The sequence below is a fragment of the Rousettus aegyptiacus genome, unplaced genomic scaffold (assembly GCF_014176215.1).
Source record: "Rousettus aegyptiacus isolate mRouAeg1 unplaced genomic scaffold, mRouAeg1.p scaffold_m13_p_2, whole genome shotgun sequence".
Classification (NCBI taxonomy): Eukaryota; Metazoa; Chordata; class Mammalia; order Chiroptera; family Pteropodidae; genus Rousettus; species Rousettus aegyptiacus.
In genome coordinates, this window is record NW_023416295.1 from 102864559 (window position 1) to 102884583 (window position 20025).

Consider the following 20025-nt stretch of genomic DNA (forward strand, 5'->3'; position numbering starts at 1 on the left):
CTCACTGGCCAGAAGAGCTGCTATATAGCAGCCAGTTGCTTCTCTACCTGAGAATACTGTGCTTCTGCACCTGTCCATAACTGGAACCAGAAGCCTATTGGCACCTTCCGGGAACCGTGCTTCTGCCACAAGCCCCGTCCAAACCCTGCAACATCCACGTACACCGTGAGCAGAAACAGGAGGGCTGGATCTACCATGTGCAGAGTTTAGGCTTGCGCTAAAGCGTGCTTTGTAGCCTTAAAGGCCTCTTCTGTCTTGGGGTCCAATCCCATTGTGCACCCCATTGCACTAGATGGTCCAGGGGTCGCATCAAGGAGGTTAAACGAGGAACGAACACTCGCCCAAACCCCAGCAGTCCCAAACAGGTTTGGATCTTCTTCACGATTTCCTGTCAGGGACATGCCTGTATCTTATCAATCATTGCCTCTGGCATTACTTTTGTCTTACCTGACCAGACAATTCCCAAGAATTTGGCAGAGAACCCAGGTCCCTGGACCTTGTCCTTGTGGACTGCCCAACCCCAGTCGGCGAGAGCTTCTTGCAGGCTGGTTGCTGCTGCTTCTAGTTCTGTAAGAGAATCAGAGGTTAGTATTATATTATCAATATAATGACACTAGTGCACTGCGGACAGTCGTTTCCATGTGGCTAAATCTTGAGCCATGAAACCATGACACAAAGTAGGGCTGTGCATGTAGCCCTGGGGAAGGTTGAGGAATGTCCACGGTCGCCCTTCCCAGGTGAAGGCTAACTGTTCTTAACTTTCTGGGGCTATGGCAATAGTGAAAAAGGTGTTTGCCAAATCTACCACATAACGGTATCATCCAAGTTCATGTGACGACTGGTTCATGATGTCGGTGACATTTGGTTTGGCAGCATGCAGGGGTAGCCTAACCTTATTCAGCTCCTAATAGTCAATCATCATGCGCCAGGAACTGTCAGGCTTCTTCATTGGCCACACAGGGGAGTTGTATGGGCTATGAATGAGTAGGTTGAATGACATCAGCTTCTTCCAGCTTCAGAATGGTGCGTCCTATTTCCTCATGGCCACCTGGCAGGGGGTACTGCTTGGTATTCACTACCCGGGTAGCCTAGGGCAGCATCAATGGGACATAGTGTGGACATCCTCTGATAATAGTTTTCACCACGCGCATGCGAAGGTGAAATTTACCAGTCAAGCCTTGCAAAACATCAATCCCCAAAATGTATGGGGGATATGTACATTTGGTATATCCGAGTAGGCAATCTGCAAATACCCAATGTCATAGGCACCTGGCACTCGTGAATGATTTGACCCGCATAGCCTTCTTTGGTTGCAGTGGGCCCAGAAAACGTGTCTGGATTCCCACAGAGCAGGGTGCTGTCAGCACCGGTGTCCATAATGGCTAATAGGCTTTGCGCATTGTGGAGGTACCAATGTATAGTCAGTCCCACATGCGGCCTCTGGTCAACCGGATCCCTCGCCAACCAGGTGACCCGGCCAAATCTCTAATCACGGTGTTAATCGTCCAGCCGCACCTTATGGGTTGTAGGAACAGGAGTGAACTGCTGGTTAGAGCACAGCTGATTCCACAGCGCCAGCAGCACTTAATTAGGTTGCTGCTCAATGTTTTCTGCAGCGACCCCTGCTGTGAGGAGATCAAACCACATTTGCCTGTGGCTCACTTTCACGGCTCATTTGGCTAGGCACTGCCCCGCCCCCTCTTTTCAGCCACACCTCCTTCCATGCACTAGCTGGTTTGGGAGTGCAGGGGGTGGTACAGCATGTACTTGGGTGGAAGGCTCCTTGTGTTTCACTTCCACAGCCCTCAACCTTGCCATGGTGGACGTTACCTCGTGGATCCACCTAGCCACATGGGGGGCCAGCAGTGTTGCCATGGTACTAAAGGTACAAGCTGGGCCAGAGGTCATGATCAAGTTCTTCATAGGGATTGTAAATACCTCCTCATCAGGGCTAGTGTACTGGGCGTGAAACACCATCTGTCGCACACCCATTTTCCGAATTATCAGGATCAAATCTGAGTATATTGCCCATCTGCTCACTGTCTCTGGCAGCTCCCCGGGGTTGGCCCACACTGTCCGTACAGCAAACATGAGCCAGTTGATGAGGGAGTGGTTTTCTGCACTCCGTGCAGTATGTGCCACATTCTGGAGGCGCTGCCTGAGGGATGGTATCACCATTACATAGGCCAGCTGATCCATCTCTTCCAGAGATAATTCAGTCCCTTCAGCTCTGTCAGCCCACAGCAGCAGCAGCCACCCTGGAACTGTCTCCCCAGCTCTCTGCCGTACCTGTTTCTTCAGGTCTTAGAGTTTGACCAGGGTGTACTGGATCAAGGTGGTAAGCTTTTTGACCTGAGGGATGCTGCCAGCTTGTCCTCCCCACCCCACCCCCCTGCCAATGGGTGCTCTACTTCAACCTGCTGCCATATCACTGGCTACACCTGCCGCGGTATGACCGGTGGGCTCCCAGACCTGGACAATGGCAGTGACCCTTCAGGGCCCTGCAGCATGCGTTCCGCTGCTGCCAGCCACCTTTCCAGTACTTCTTCCTGACGCTGCAATTGTTGCACCTGCTGAGTCTGGTCCTGAACCTCCAGGCTCACCCGCCGAAGCACGGCCAGGAATATCCAGGCCACCCAACCCTCTGTCTCCCAGTGAGAGGTCGGGACATTTAGCTCCAGAAACTACAGGGCTTTCTAGACGTAGCTTCACTCCATCCCAATCTTCCAGGATGTCCATGTAGCCAGATACGCGGCCACCAAATACCACTGGGAGGTGAGGGGCCACACGTTCTCCACTTAAATATCCACCGCCCGAGGTGGACCATCCGGAGCAATGGGGGCTGTACTCACCTCATTTTACCAGCTAAGCCATGTGTCAGCACTGAGCTGATCAAGACGCAAAGGCCTCGGTGGTGAGACACCCACTTAAAAGAATGCCGGGAGCGCGTGATTCTCCGCTAGGGGACCGCTTGGGCTTTATATATGTCAGGGGACAATAGTGGCATTCTGCCACATATGTACAATAAACAATAGGCTGAGTCATAATTTAGGTGCAGGTGCCTTACTACATTAATGTAACATTTTAAATCCAGAGTCCTATCCCTAGCCAGAAGCCTAGATCACAGTGAGACCTGGGACCCACAGAGTCATTGAAAGGTAACCTCACCATAAAATAAAGAGAGCTTTAGTCAAATAGTTGCCTGATGTTAGTGTTTAATCTCATCGAAATGGTACTTAATATTTTTTTTTCACCCTGATGATGGTATTATAGGAAAAAATACAAGAGGTTAGTGACAGCATTTTAATTTTTTTAGTATGCACCAAAATTTTCTGTTTACTAAGTACAAAATTTTCTGTTTACTAAGTACAGAAGGTATGGGGATTTTTGTTCTTTTTATACTTAAAATTTTTTTTAACTTTCAGTTTTTTTCAATTCCTGTTGACATTCAATATTATTTTATATTAGTTTCAGTGTACAATGTAGTAGCTAGACAATTCTATCATTTACAGTGATCCCTGATTAGTCTAGTATCCACTTGGCACTATACATAGTTGTTAAATATTATTGACTATATCCCTAAATGGTACTTTACTTCCTGGCGACTATGTTGTAACTACCAATTTGTATTTCTTAATCCCTTCACTTTTTTCCATCTAGTCCCCCAAACCTCCCTCCCAATTGGCAATCATCAGTTTGTTCTCTGTATCAATGAATCTTTCTGTTTTATTTGTTCATTTATTTTGTTCTTTAGATTCTACATATAAGTAAAATCATATGGTATTTGTCTTTCTCTGTCTGACTTATTTTACTTAGCATAATAATCTCTAGGTCCACTTATAGTGTTTTAATTGGTAAGATTTCATTCTTTTTTATGGGCAAGTAATATTCTATTGTATATATGTACTACTTTATTCAATCATTGATTGATGGACACTTAGGTTGAGAAGCTAGGGGATTTCTAAATCTTGAAAACCTTACTGATATCTCTGTTTTTGTCAAGGAAATATTCCTGTGATTACACAATCTTGTCTGGTTAATTTTAAACCAATGATTGCCCAGAAGGCCAGGTTCTTTGCTATTCAACAAATATAAGTCTAATCCTGAATTTGTTACTATAAGACATTGGCTCCATTTTAAAAACAAACAAACGAATAAATACTTCCTCATTTTAAAACAAACCAGAAATAAGATTCCTCTCCAAAAGATTTACCACTTTATGGCTTTGACCTATTGGACTCAATCCTTCTTTCTTAGGAAAAGTAACTTTGCAGGTGGTGAATGACTAATGTGACTACCACAAAGTGTCATTTGTCCTTTTGAAGAATTCTTTATAATAGTTACTATTGTCCATGGTCAAAGTTCAATTCCTTTTTAAAGAAAACAAAATCTTTATTTCTATTTATCATAAAATTTTCAGCAAAATAAACCAGTATCAATTAAGATTCAAAATAAATAAAATGTAAAAATAATACTTATGTTTTACAAGGATACACACACACATTCTGAGGAGACCTAATTTTTTAAAGGAATTTACAATTGGTGAGGTTTCTAATGAGTGATAGTTAAGAGTATTGGCTTCAAATCCTGACTCCAAAAATTACTAGTTATTGAACCTCAGTAAAGTGACTTACTACCTTTAAGCCTCAGTATCTTCACCTATAGAAGAAATAGTGTTACAGAAAATAATTTAACAATAGCGTCTGCTAATCAGTAATGTGTTCCTTACATTTTCTATTCTTGTTTAATCATTGTTTGGTAAACAGTTAGCATTAGGGTGATCTTATTGAAAGCTTTGTTAAATATAAAGCCAAACATCCCAACTGGCTACTTTTCATATCATAAATTTTAGGAATAACTGTCACTCTTGCACTCTGTTAACGTGTAAAATGTTTTCCTATGATAATTATCACCTTTTATATATAGAAAACCTGTAACTCTGTGAATAACAAATTGCATCTACTTTCTCATTATTCTACAAATATAATAAGTATTGTTAAAATGGTAGTTACATTTTGAAAATAGCTGATGATAATAAATAGGGATGCCATTTACATGCTAAAAATGCAGAAAGAGAAACTATACAATAAAAAGGCTATAATCATGATCTCTGTTATATTCAGCCTATAATTTTCAGTGTCAGAATTCTACATCCATATAATTCATGGTAACACTCATTTTGTTAAATTGTGTGCATTAAAACAACAAAAATAAAATATTCCAGTATGACTGAATAAATAAGTACAGGTTTGAAATGATGGAGTTTAAATTATTTCCTCTATTTAATGGCTAACCTTTGAGATAGTGCTTTTGAAATGTTGATAGACTTCTCTTTAAAAATTTTGAAGATATTTATTGGCTCTAGAAATTTTACTTATATAATATCTTTGAATCTGGAAACTTGGACTATGTCGTTGGTCCCACCATTGGTTTAATAACAGTAATCCAGATATATATGCTCCCCTTCTCTCTTTACTTTTCCGTCGTAACTACTTTATAAAGTTTTTGGTAAAGGGAAAATATAAGTGAACATACACATCAACCTCATTTTTAATAAATAAAAATTTAATAACTAAATAAATATTAAATAGAGACTGAATTTGAGTCATAAACTGACAACATGGCCATCTCTGGTAATACGTAAAATACTTCACCTTAAAGTATGTCAAATAAGTATATAAGCAATGTTCATTTAAAGACCAAATTTCTCTGATCTGTGATTTTTTAAACTGATTGACTGTGATCTGGTATTACTATTTTCTATGTGGAACTTTTCACTCACCCGATCTCTTAAGTTTCTGCTACTGTTCATAAATCATTCATTCAGAAAATATATTTTAGCATATACTATGCATCAGGTATTGTTATAGCTGCCGGGAATGCATGAGTGAATAAACTTTACATGGTAAAAGTAAATAAAACAGTTTGTCACAGAGCTCACACATTTATTCAGTCCTCCAAGATTCCAATTAAGTTCTAAGTTATTACTAACTTAGAAAAATTTCACAAGGAATGATGAATTCTTTGACCTGTAGATGATAAAGAATAAAGTCGGGGAATGGAAAGAAAGGTAACTTATAATGAAACCACAGTTTCTTGATTATGCAGCTAATATTCATGATCCAGGAATGAGGAGCTTTGTTTAACCACATGGTCTAGGTAACTCAAGAATTAGTATGCACTCAAGAATCATTCGATATCTCTTCATCAATATTTCTTTACTGTTCCCTTCACTGTAGTCCCCCCTTATCTGCAGTTTCACTTCCTGTGGTTTTAGTTATTCGTTGTCAATGGTGGTCTGAAAATGTTAAATGAAACATTCCAGAAATAAAAAACTCAAAAGTTTTAAATTGCACATCACTCTGGATAGCGTGATGAAATCTCATGCCATCCCACTCTGTCCCACCAGGATATGAATCATCCCTTTGTCCAGCGTACCCACACTGTATATACCACTCGCTGGGCAGTGACTTAGTAGCCCTCTTGGTATCAAATGGACTATCACAGTACTGCAGAGCTTGCGTTCAAGTGACTTTTATTTAACTTAATAATGTCTCATTTACCTCACTTTATCTCATCATGAAGACATTTTATCAGCTCACATTATAAGAAGAAAGGTAGGTGCAGTACATCATGATATTTTGAGAAAGACCACATTCACATAACTTATTACAGTATATTTTATAATTATTCTACTTTGTTATTAGTTATTGTTGTTAATCTCTTTTTGTGCCTAATTTATAAATTAGACTTTATCATGGGTATGTAAATATAGGAAAAAACATAGTACATATAGGTTTCAGTATTATCTGCAGTTTCGAGCATCCACTGGCAGTCTTGGAACATATATATCCCCTGTGGATAAGGGGGACTACTGTAAATATGCTCAAGTTTATACAATCTGAAAAAAAATTTGCCATGGCCTGCCTCCTTCTCAATCTATACTTTCTCTCTTTTAAATATATTTGAAAAAAGAGCCTCTACTTAATTTTACCCCTCACCTCTTATCACTCTTCGATCTGAAGCGACCCTTCCTAGTTCATAACCCCAGACATAATGGAAAAGGTAACTTTATTTCTGTCTCTCATTGATAACTTTAAATTCATTCAGGGTAATTTTACCCTGCCCTTTGAGGAAAACTTTGGCTAATCCTATGGCTTTTCTGCTTAATATTAAGAAAGAGGTGGCTGTGCTGTTAGTTTATGTCTCAAATTCAGTCTCTATTCAGTAATTGGAATGTCTTGTCCAAGATATTAATCAAAACTCCGAATGTGATCTTAGCATTAGCTGTTCTCTCCCCCAGCTACAGCCTGCTTCAAGCCCTCTTTTTCTTATTTGTGTCTGAATGAGGGAATTCTCTACTATGAGGCCTGTACAACAGGAAATACTGAAAGGTGTCAGCTCATCTAAAACAAAATGACAAAACAAAACCAAAAAATACATAATTAGGAATAAAGTGACTATCAGGCAAATAGAAGCAGAGTGCAACCCTTACTAAGAACAGGACATAATAAGAATAATAATAAGAAGAGAATTGCTACAGCAAGATAGTAATGAATGTTCAGCATACACAGGGACAAATAGAGACAACAATGACTGAAAGGGGGAGGATTCAAAGATCCAAATTCGCAAAGGGGAAAGGAGAGAAGGCACACCCAGAAGAAAATGGACAACTATATAGATTTAACTATTCTTTTCATATTTGTAATGGTAACCACAGACCAAAGATTCAGAACTGAAGTATATGACATAGAACAAGAAGAACCAGAGGCAAAATCCACAAAAGCCAACCAAAATAAAGAAAACAGAAACACAAGGACAAAGAACACTGAGCTAGCAGAAAAGAAAACATAAAATGGCTATAAGTAAACCTCACATTTCAATAATCACCCTAAATGTAAATCAACTGAACTCCCCAATAAAAAGGCACAGAGTTGCAGAATGGATCAAAAAACAGAACCCAACCATATGCTGCCTCCAGGAGACACATCTTCGCTCCATAGAAAGATTAGACTAAAAGTAAAAGGGTGGAAAATGATATTTCAAGCAAATGGCATTCAGAGAAAAGCAGGAGTAGTGGTACTAATCTCAAATGAAATAGACTTCAAAATACAAAAGGTAAAGAAAGATACTTCATAATGATAAAGGGAATCATACACCAGAAGATATAACACTTAATATCTATACTCTCAATCAGGGAGCCCTGAAATATGTAAAGCAATTACTAACAGAACTAAAGGGAGAAACAGACCAAAACACTATCATAGTAGGGGACCTAAATACCCCACTGTCAGATATACACAGATCATCCGAACCGAAAATCAATAAGGAAATAACATCCTTAAATGACACATTAGACCAACCAGACATAATTGACATATACAGAGCCTTGCATTTCGAAACAGCGGCTTCTTCTCTAGTGCAGATGAAACATTCTCAAGAATCAACCACATACTGGGACACAGAGATAGCCTCAACAAATATAAGAGGGTTGAAATCATACCAACCATATCCTATGATCATAATGCTTTGAAACTAGAAATCAACTGCAAAAAAAGAAATCAGGAAGAACCACAAATACATGGAGATTAAACAACATGCTACTGAAGAGTAACTGGGTCAGGGAAGAAATAAAAAGAAAGATCAAGAGATATATAGAAATGAATGATAATGATAGTAAAACGTATCAAAACTTTTGGGACATGGCAAAAGTGATCATAAGAGGAGAGTTCATATCATTACAGGTCTATCTCCAAAATCAAGAATGAGCCCAAATAAACAATCTAATGCTTCATCTTAAAAAACTAGAAAAGGAAGAACAACTGAGGCCTAAAGTCAGCAGAAGGAAAGAAATCATCAAAATTAGAGCAGAAATAAATGAAATTGAAAACAAAACAAAACAAAACAATATAAAAAATAAATACAACAAAAAGCTGATTATTTGAGAAGGTTAATAAAATTGACAAAACCCTGGCTAGACTCACTAAAGAAAAAAGAGAAAGGACACAAATAAACAAAATAAGGGATAAAAGAGGGGAAATTACAAATGACATTGCAGAAATACAAAGGATCATGCAAGAATACTATGAAAAAATATATAATAACAAATTTAATAACCTACAAGAAATGGACCAGTACTTAGAAAAATACGGTCTTCATAGACTGAATCAAGAAGATCTGGAAAATCTAAATAGGCTGATCAGCAGTATGGAAATTGAAACAATCATCAAAAAACCTACCAAAAAATAAAAGTCCAGGACCAGACGGCTTCACCAGTGAATTCTACCAAACATTGAAAGAAAATTTAATACCTATTCTCCTCAAACGCTTACAAAAAATCAAAGAGGAGGCAATACTTCCCAACTCATTTTATGAGGCCAATATCACCCTGACACCAAAACCTGGTAAAGATAACACAAAAAAGAAAACTACAGACCAATATCTCTCATGAACACAGATGCAAAAATTCTAAATAAGATACTAGCGAACCGAATATAGCAACATATTTAAAAGATTATATACCATGATCAGGAGGACTTCATCTCAGGGACACAGGGATGGTTCGACATACGCAAACCAATTAATGTAATATACCACATAAACAAATTAAAAATAAGAGTGATATGATCATATCAATAGATGCAGAAAAGCCTTCGACAAGATATAGCATCCATTTATGATCAAAACACTTAACAAAATTGGTATAGAAGGAAAGTACCTTAACATAATAAAGGCTATGTATGACAAACCCTCAGCCACCCTCAGCCAACATTACACACAATGGTGAAAAACTAAAAATCTTCCCTCTAAGAGTAGGAATAAGGCAAGACTGTCCACTATTGCCACTGTTATTAAATGTAACATTGGAGGTCCTAGCAAGTGCAATCAGGCAAGAGAAAGATATAAAAGGCATTCAAATAGGAAATGAAGACGTCAAACTGTTACTATTTGTGGATGACATGATTCTCTATATAGAAAACCCTAAAGACTCCACAAGAACAGTACTAGAAACAATAAGCAAATACAGAAAAGTCTCTAGATACAAAATCAACATTCAAAAATCCATAGTTTTCCTATACTCTAATAATGAAGGATCAGAAAAAAAAATAGAAAAATAATTCCTTTTGCAATTGCAACAAAAAGAATAAAATACCTAGGAATAAATCTAATGAAACATGTGAAGGACTTTGTAATGAAAACTACAAGACCCTATTAAAAGAATTTGAAGAAGGTACAAAGAAATGGAAAGATATTCCGTGTTCTTAGATTAGAAGAATCAATATAGTTAAAATGACCTTATTATCTAAAACATTATACACATTTAATGCAATCCTCATCAAAATCCCATCAGCATTTTTTAAAGAATTAGAACAAAAAATCATCAGATTTGTATGGAAGCACAAAAGACCCCAAATTGCCAAAGCTATCCTGAGAAAAAAGAATGAGGCTGGAGGCATCACTCTGCCTGACTTCAAATTATACTACAATGCGACAATAATCAAAACAGCATGGCATTGGTAGCAAAACAGACACACAGACCAGTGGAACAGAATTGAGAATCCAGAAGTAAACCCATATTTATATGGGCAAATAATTTTTAACAAAAAAGCCAAAACATACAGTGGAGAAAGGAAAGCTTCTTCAATAAATGGTGCTGGGAAAATTGGAAGGTCACCTGCAAAAGGATGAAACCAGACTATTGTCTGTCGCCATACACCAAATTAATTCAAAATGGATTAAGGACCTAAATAGAAGACCTGAAACAATAAAATGCGTAGAAGAAAACATAGGAACTCAACTCAAGGATTTTGGACTTAAAGAGAATTTTATGAATTTGACCTCAAAGGCAAGGGAAGTAAAACCTAAAATAAATGAATAGGACTACATCAAACTATAAAGCTTCCGCTCAGCAAAAGAAATCATCAAAAAGGTAAAGAGACAACCATCTGAATGGGAAAACATATTTGCAAGCTACCTCTTTGATAAAGGATTAATATCCAAAATATACAAAGAACTCATACGACTTAATAACAACAAAAAAACAAATGATCCAATCAAAAAATGGGCAGAGAACCTGAACAGATACTTCTCCTTGGAGGACATACAAAAGGCCAACAAATATATGAAAAGATGCTCAACATCATTAGCTATTAGGGAAATACAAATCAAAACCACAATGAGATACCATCTCACACATGTTAGAATAGCTATAATCGACAGGAAAAATAATAAATGTTGGAGAGAATGCGAGAAAAGAGAACCCTCATACACTGATGGTGGGACTGCAAATTGGTACAGCCACTATGGAAAACAGTATGGAGGTTCCTCAACAAACTAAGACTTGATCTACCCTATGATCTAGCAACCCTCTACTGGGTATTTATGCCAAAGACTTGAAAACCCATATCTGAAAAGATATTTGTACACTGATGTTCATAGAAGCTTTATTCACAGATATAGAAGCAACCGAAGTGTCCTACAGTAGATGATCGGCTAAAGAAGCTGTGGTACATATATATAATGGAATATTACTCAGCCATAAGAAGAGATGAAATACTGCCATTTGCGACAACATGGATGGACCTCAAGATAATCATTCTAAGCAAAATAAGCCAGACTTATGTGTGTGCCATAAACCTAAAAACAACAAATGAACAGGACAAACAGAGACTCAGGGACTTAGACAATGGACTAGTGCTTATCAGAAAGTAGGGGGTAGGGGAGGAGGGAAGAGGTAGACAGGGTAAAGGGGATCAAATATATGGGGGTTTGGGGAGGGCGAAGTGCGTAAAGGGGATCAAATAAATGGTAGGTGAAGGAAACTGAACTCTGGGTGGTAATCACAATAAAATATATGGATGTCAAATTATAATGTACACCTGAAAATATCTCTTTTGAAAAAAAAAATACTGTTCACTGGGGACTTCTAATAATTCCCACTATCCAGGCAATGTCTCTTAAGTCTGGGTGGTTACTTGAGAGATTATTTGTTAAATATTCACCATTAGACCAAGCATCATGAACACAGAAGGAATTATCTATGAAGATTTCTCTTTGTTTGCTCCTTAAATACCACTGTTCCCTAGAGCCGAACGCATGGCTTTTCTTCTCTTATTACTATGTACACTTTCCCTTGACCATTTTTTGGCTTTAAGTAACAAGACAATAGTTTCCCCCCAAAGCTCACTTCTAAGCTCCTGATCCACATATAGTCATACACCGCATAACAATGTTTTGGTCAGCTACCCAATGGAAATACAATGGTGGACCCACAAGGTTTTAATGGAGCTGAAAAATTCCTATTGCTGAGTGACATGCGGACTTTGTAACATAGCGCAATGCATTACTCACATGTTTGTGGTGATGTTGCATTGCCGATCATAAAAATTATAGCACATACAGTTATGTATAGTACATAGTAATTGATAATGATTATAAATGACTTTGCTACTGGTTTCCGTTTTACTGTACCATACTTTTTATCAATGTAGAGTGTTCTCTTTCTACCTATAAAAAATAGTTTGCTATGAAACAATGTGCTGTGTTATGGTGGCAGTAGCCTTATACATCTTGTGTTTTCTGTGTCTCTTGACTGCATCATTGTTTCATGCTTGTTTTAATCTCGGGTTGTTTTATAAATTTAGTACAGCCTAAGTGTACAGTGTTTATAAAGTCTATGGTGGTGTACAGTAAGTCCTAGGCCTTCATATTCACTCACCACTGACTCACTGACTCACCCAGAGCAACTTTTAGTCCTGTAAGTCTATTCATGGTAAATTCTCTATATGGGTGTACTATTTTTATCTTTTATATTTTTATTATATCTCTTATATGTTTATACATATACTTATCATGGTGTTTCAGTTGCCTAGAGTATTTAGTACAGTAACATGCTATACAGGTTTGTAGCCTAGGAGCAATAGGCTCTGCCATTTGGCCTCAGTGAGTATCAGCCTATACTATTTACATTTGTGTCAGTGCACTCTATGATATTTGCACTATGACAAAATCGCCTAATGACACATTTCTCAGAATATATCCCTGTCATTAAGCAGTACATGGCTGCATTCAACTGCCATCTCATAGAAATCTGAAACTCCTTGTGTTAGATTTAATGCATCATTATTTCTCTAAGATCTTTCCTAGTCCTTGATTTCTATAATATGGTGAATGACATCATTATGCACTCAGTATCTCTGGTTAGAAATTTGGAAAACTATCCTAAATTACACCTTTATTATTCAAAACTCACATACCAGTGGCTCTCCAAATCCTTTATATTTGCTCTTCTAAATAGGTTTTCAATTCATATCTTTCTCTTAATTTCCATAGCCCTATTTTGAGTCCTCATCATTTTGCAATTTGATAATTGCAATAGCCTCCTCCTAATCAGTCGCCCCACCTTTTCTAATCTATCCTTTATCCTGCTGCTAGTGTGATCATTCTAAAACTCAAATTTTATATAATTTCTCTGTTCAGAACAGTTTTCCACATGACATTCAAAATAACGTACAAACTCCTTAGTCAGGATCAGAAGGCCCTTCGTGATCTGTCCCTGACCTATCTCCACAGCTTCAATTCTAACTTCTTCCTATAATGAGAACCATACTCAAATATAGTTCCCCTCAAGATAGCCACTTATTTTTACATTTCTAGGCCTGCAGATTTTTTCCCCTCTTTCACTTTTTTCAGCTTCCAAATTTCAAACAAATAGACTTTAGGCTAACTCTTCTCACATCTCAAGATTTAAATCAAACAAATACTTCCCTGAGAAGCTTGCACTTTTACTTGTTTGAAGGTTGGTTTATGCCCCCAGATGCATCTGCATACATCTATTTTAGGACTGAGAACAATGCATTGCTCTTTTTTTGTGATTTCCTCATATTTTTGTTTCTTCTTTGTTGAGCTCAGTGAGGGTGCTTAGTGGTGTGTGATGTGGAGTCAGACTGTGGAATCCTTTCATCACCACTTATAAAGTGCTGACCTAAGTTAGGTAAGTCATTTACTTTACTGTTCCTCAGTTTTTTCATCTATAAAATGGATAAAATAATATTTTCTTTCTCAGAAATATTACAAGGATGAAAAAAGTTTATATACATAAAGTTTTTACAACAATGAAAGATACATAAGCCTCTCTAAAAATTAGCAATTATTATTTTTTATTTCCGTGCCTATAGAAAAGATCCTCAGGTATTAATTGAATGAATGAATCAATGAATGAATGGGTTAATAAATGGACAAAAGTGAAGATGATTAATTTCTAGAAAGTTACATATGTTTAAAATACACTCAAATAATTCCTCAGAGGGCATGATACTGACTCTTTCCGCAAATTAAAATAAGTTGTTTTGCTGTTCCCTCTCATATAATCCAGTTCTTCTCCCTCATGTAATTTATTATAATTTATAAGAATATATATTTTAATTACTAGGCATATGTTTTTTGCACATCTATATATCTCACCCAAATTGACTTGATGTCAAGACATGCTCATTTTATTCCCCAGTGCCCTGAACATTGTATAGAGTATAAGTGTTCCATATATTTTAAATGAATGTGCAAAGGCAGAAAGTTACATGAGTAGAACTCATTTTTCTTAGATGAATTAGAATTCTGCTTAGAAACTGTCAGTGTCTCTGCACCATCCTAATAAACAGCAGTTATCACACTATTAACATCAGATCTCCAATCCAAAATGTATACTGTTTTAGTATTATTCATATTAACTTCCAGTGTTTATTTAGAATTCATTTTTCATTATCCAAACTTCTTTTCATTTCTGTTTTGTCAATCATAATGTATCTATTTTGCTTGTAACCTGTCTCAAATCTGTTTTCAGAAGAATGAAAAAATGGAGAGGAGAATTGACTATTGTCGATTATAGTGGAAGTGTGAAACTATATCATTCATGAGGCTTGAGAACAGCTCACTAAGAAGGTTGCCATGGATCCCAAATGTTAATTATTATACTATTACTAATAAAAGAAATTTAATGTTTTCGAATACGTAAAGTAGTTTCATCACATACAATCTTTCATCTAACTCTTGCAACAGCCCCAAGGGATGGTTAACGCATGAATGTTGGTCCACATTTTACACATGATTCAATTTAGTTTCAGAGAAATTTCATGACTTGCTAAGTCCTCAGAGTTTTTGGATTGGTCAAGCTCTGACTCAGATACAGATCAACTTTACCAAGTCCATTGCTCTTTATAGGCTACTTTCTTCAAAAGTGAAATTTCTGTGTAGTTGAAAAAACAAAACTAAACCTGAAATGGAGTTTTAATTAAGAGTTCCTTTAAGGGAACAAGTAATAAAATCTGCTTGTCACCTTAAATATCAAGAGGAATAATTTACATGTACTCATACCTTTGAGCTTATTCAAGCTACATTGAGATACTAAAACAAATTGTATCAGACATTTCTGAACTAAAGTGATAGACTTTTTTTTGAATTCTGCTTTTGATCAGATGCAGATATAGTATTTTACATAGTACTTGTCAAGTGATAATGTCTAAAGCAGATTATTGTTTAACTACAATGAAAGCTGAAGTAAACAACATGAGTGATTTCTGCAAATCTAATCACTAAAAACCACACCCTTTGGCAACTCTGCTCAGATTCACAAGAAGACAACAGGATAGATTGTGTTAAAAGAAAAATTTAAAATAAGTGTGAAGTTCTATTCTAAGACACGGAAAAGATAAAAAAAAAATTCTAGCAAAAAGAAATGAACAAAAGTATTTAAAACTCTGTAAGAGACCTTTCTTTTGTTTATTTTTTCATTTTTTACACACATTTTCTCAATTTGTGATTACCTTGTAAAAGGCACAGTTCTAAACAACAAAAAAAGAGCTTTCAATTAAATCTAATTTAAAAGCATAAACTTGTAGTCATATGGGTGTTAATTTGAATCTCACCTACAAAGTATTACTATTAGCTATGAGAACAAAAGCAAACTATTTGAACTTTTTGGTAACATAGCATAAAAGGTTATTGTCAGGATTAAATAATGATACCAATTCGTCTATCTATTCTTTCATTCAGAGCCTACATTGTGTCAGGCACTTAAGATACAGTAGTGAATGAAACAAAATCTCCGTCCACATAGTTTCCATTTTAGTAGGTATGAAACAAGAAAGTTTCTACCATAATGCGTGATACATAAAAGGTACACAAGAGGATACGTAAAAGGTACACAAGAAAACACTGACTTTCAGTTCCCTTCATCATACCATCTGAAACCCTTGGTTCTTTGTAATAGGATGTGGGTGGATTAAGCCTACAATACTTAAGCAGTACTGCAGCAGCTACCTTTGAAAGTTGAATAAAGGCTCCATTATAAATAATAGCGGTAAAAAGTGTGTTTAAGAAAAGCCGCACTCGGCCAAGTAACTGCTTATTTTTTTTTATATGTTGAATATTTAAAGAAAAAAAATGGCCTGCATAATGATTAAATCAATCACCTAAACTTAATTAGCCTAGTCCTCTACATGGACTAAGGGACCATACTTGAAAAGAATGAAGATTAGTCAATAATTGCTGTCAAGTTTTTACATTTGCTATTTTGTATGAATATCAGTCAGGCTAGTTCCAGGAATCAGTTACCAAGTTTCTGTTTCAAAATGTATTCGGGCTTATGCTGATGAGGGAAGGAAAGAAAAGCAAAAGAGGTTACGTCTCTGTGGTTATTATAAAGAAAGAAGAGAAAAATTTGGCAGCTACTTAAAGATATGACAAAAATAAAAAATAAAAATCATGTAAATGTCAAGAGTCTTAGGTTTTTTGTTTGGAGTGAGTTTATTTCCAACTCTTGCAGGGAAATTAGAGACAAGGAAAAGAACTCTGTATCCTTAGTATTACATGAGTGGTTGTAGCTAGTCTTACTAGGAAAAAAAAAAAAAAAAAAAAAGACAAGGAAGTTTACAAATTGGACTGCAAAGTAAAAATCCGAAAAAGAAAGGAAAATTTCTGCCACTAACCCAGAACCAACCATCAAAGCATGAGACACAGAACCTACACTGTGTGGGTCACTCACATTAATCAAATTAAAGCACGGCAGTTCTAGTAATAATCTTAAAGACTGATTTTAAATGTTGTAATTAACTTGATACACATGATTTGATTATTATTAAACATTTAAAACATCTCAAAGCTTGAGTCAATTTTATTTTGGCTGACTTGAATGTTTTATACCCAGATGTAGACCCAAAAAGTAAATCAAGTAAAAGGAAGACATGGGTTAAAGAAACAGGGAAGAGAATAGGAAACAGGCAATTAGAATATCCAGGGTGATGGTAGAGTAGCCCAGGATGGTGGTTTGGTAGCCATCTTCGAGAGCCCTTAACCTGATCTGAGCAGGACAGAAGGCTCCAAAATAGATGCGTCTAAGAAGGTCATATGTCAAGAGATACAAGGGGAAGTAAACTATTGGAAAGGAGACAATTATTAAATCCACAGATAATAAAAGTTGTACCAGGAATAAATGTAATCATAATATACAATATGGCTGTGAAAGTGTTTATGTAGTAATAATAATAACACTAACGATTAGCCATATTAATAGGATAGTAGGAGATATAGAATGTGCATGTTGGGGGCAGTGACGGGTGGTACTTAGAAGAGCAGTGGGGATGAAGAGACTTAGTTCTTATTCTTAGTGTGGAGAACTGCTTACAACTGAAAAACCAAAGAAGTGTTAATTTAAAAATATTGTACAGAGATTTAGGGGAACCAGAAGAGGAAGCAGGAATAAGTCTTTTAGACCTCTTTAACTTTTAAAGTAATATGCAAATGTAATTTTTAAAAATTAAAATCAGAAACAAAAGCAAAGACCAAAGCATTTTAAAGACTTTACTGCCGTTGCTGTAGAGCTTTTCAAGGTAAAAAATTAAAAAATTTAAAAAAATAACATATTTGGTGAGTATAGCATCTAAAAATGAGTTTATAAAGACATTGTGATTTGAAGATATGCTTTTCTAAAAATACTCCTTTACTGAATTTTAAACAATCCTATTAGATCATAAAAGGTTATAATGTGAGACTATACCATCCTCCAACCCTAAAATAAAACACAGTGATAAGTAACACATGTTATTTTGTGATGCATATTCTTATTTTAAGATAAATGCTAAGAAAGGAAAGACAATATAAAGAAATCTAAAAGTTTATTGTATCAGAACCAACAAATGGGTTGGGCAACTCCATTCTATCTTCCTCTTAAGCTGTCTGCTGTCCCAAGACTATAAATAAGTCTAACCTAAAATAGATGCTGTTCTCTCACTACCTTAAGCCCTGAAAAACCACTTGGCAAACCTACCCACAACTGACATACATACCTATGCCCACACGTAAGTTTGTCCAATAGAAGACACTTCTATTCTTTATAAATGTCAATGATTCCCCTGATAGATGAGATTTGGGGAGAGGTGTTAACTGGCTGTCTTCCAAAGAGGTCAGCCACCTTCTTATTTTATTAGCAGCTGCTTATAAAATATCTGCAAATCTTTTAACATTCACAGACAGGTACCATCAATATGACTGATAATATCAATATGACTGATAATTTTTCACTATTGAAAACATTTTCTCTACAACTACACACAAACAAAAAAAGAGCATTAGTACAATATAATTTTTAAAAATCAATAAAACCTTTTATTTCTATAGTTTATCATAATAATCAGTAGTGGTACAACTTAGACGATTTTTTAAATAAGAGAACTACATCTGAATTCATATTCGAAGAGTGGGAATAACACTCGTGAAACATTTTACTACTCAAGCATATATTTTTATTTTCAATTGTCTCTATTATCTCCTCTTGCACAATTATATAAAATTATAAAAGCATGGTAAAGTCCAAAAACAAATTCTAAATTTTAACAGGCTTGACATAAACTTTATGCTTTTAAAAATCAATGAGGTCTTATTCTTGAAATTAATTTTTCAGTTCCTCACTTTTTAAATAGCTATAATATTTTCCACTCTCAAGTGAGATTTTGTATTTCATTGAAAGATTGCAATCACAGAATCTGAAGTGACTCAAAGACCATTTCTCAACTTCCAGATTTATTAAGGTAGGACGTGAAGAAAAGTGTTTATATCTAAGGTAACATTTTTAAAGTAATTTTAAAATAAATATCTATTAATCTTCCCAACTAATAAAATAATGATGAAAATTCTTCCTTCAAATAGTATTAAAAGAAAAAAGTCTAGTAATATCATAATGAAATTCTCTAGGTTTACTTCTTGACCTTCATAAAATTAGAAAACATTCTTTCATTCACTCATAGCCTCTTTGTTGAAAGTATTTATTGTCTGCTCTGTTCCCAGCATTGTTCAATCTTTACTTTTCTCTCTTCTATCCTGTTCCCCCTCCTCCTTCCTATCCCTCTCCTCTCCTTCTCTCTGCCTAAATTACCCAGGTTAATAGCATTCCTGTAATGCAAGAACTCTACTTTGAGATCTGCTATTTTATATTATATAAGTACATTATTTCATAAATGTTTTCCTATTCAGTTTGATGGTCTATTAAGATTAACTTATAATTACCATTTTAATGGACATAGGAAATTTTGCTGTGTTGATAGAGCACAATTATTAAACTGTTCACTTAATGTTGGCTTTTTATGGTTTTATTTGTTTGTTGTTTCTGTTTTATTCCCTTATATATTACTGCACTGAATAAAAGACATATATTTATAACATCTCTTTAGTGATCCTATCTAGGAAATAATTTTCCTTTAGAATTTCCCTCTTCAGAGTGCCCACCTCTGCCACTCTGACCACCACCTGACCTTGAGCAACCTCGCCTTAGTGTCCTTGGATTCATGGCTTTTGTCTGAGCTTTTAAGTACACTATAGCCCATGTGGCTATTCCCATCACAGTTTGCTTTCTAAGGAATGATACAGTGGGGTAGGCGGGGAGGGAGCATGTTGGGTCACACATAAGGAGGCATGAGGACAGAAGAGGAATAAGTGAGTAAGAAGATAATACGCATTTGCACATTTCTATTTTCTGGG

General features: G+C 36.0%; 1 long non-coding RNA gene and 1 pseudogene across 1 annotated transcript; one reads left to right on the top strand and one right to left on the bottom strand.

Moving 5' to 3' along the window:
• Nucleotides 1-206: 206 nt before the first annotated feature.
• LOC118613588 lies at nt 207-2199 on the bottom strand (annotated as a pseudogene).
• Nucleotides 2200-6508: 4309 nt separating this feature from the next.
• On the top strand, nt 6509-14999 carry LOC118613866. Its single transcript, XR_004955983.1, has 3 exons — nt 6509-6617; nt 13912-13993; nt 14840-14999. It is a non-coding gene; the product is annotated as an uncharacterized LOC118613866 (long non-coding RNA).
• The last annotated feature ends 5026 nt before the right edge of the window (nt 15000-20025 follow it).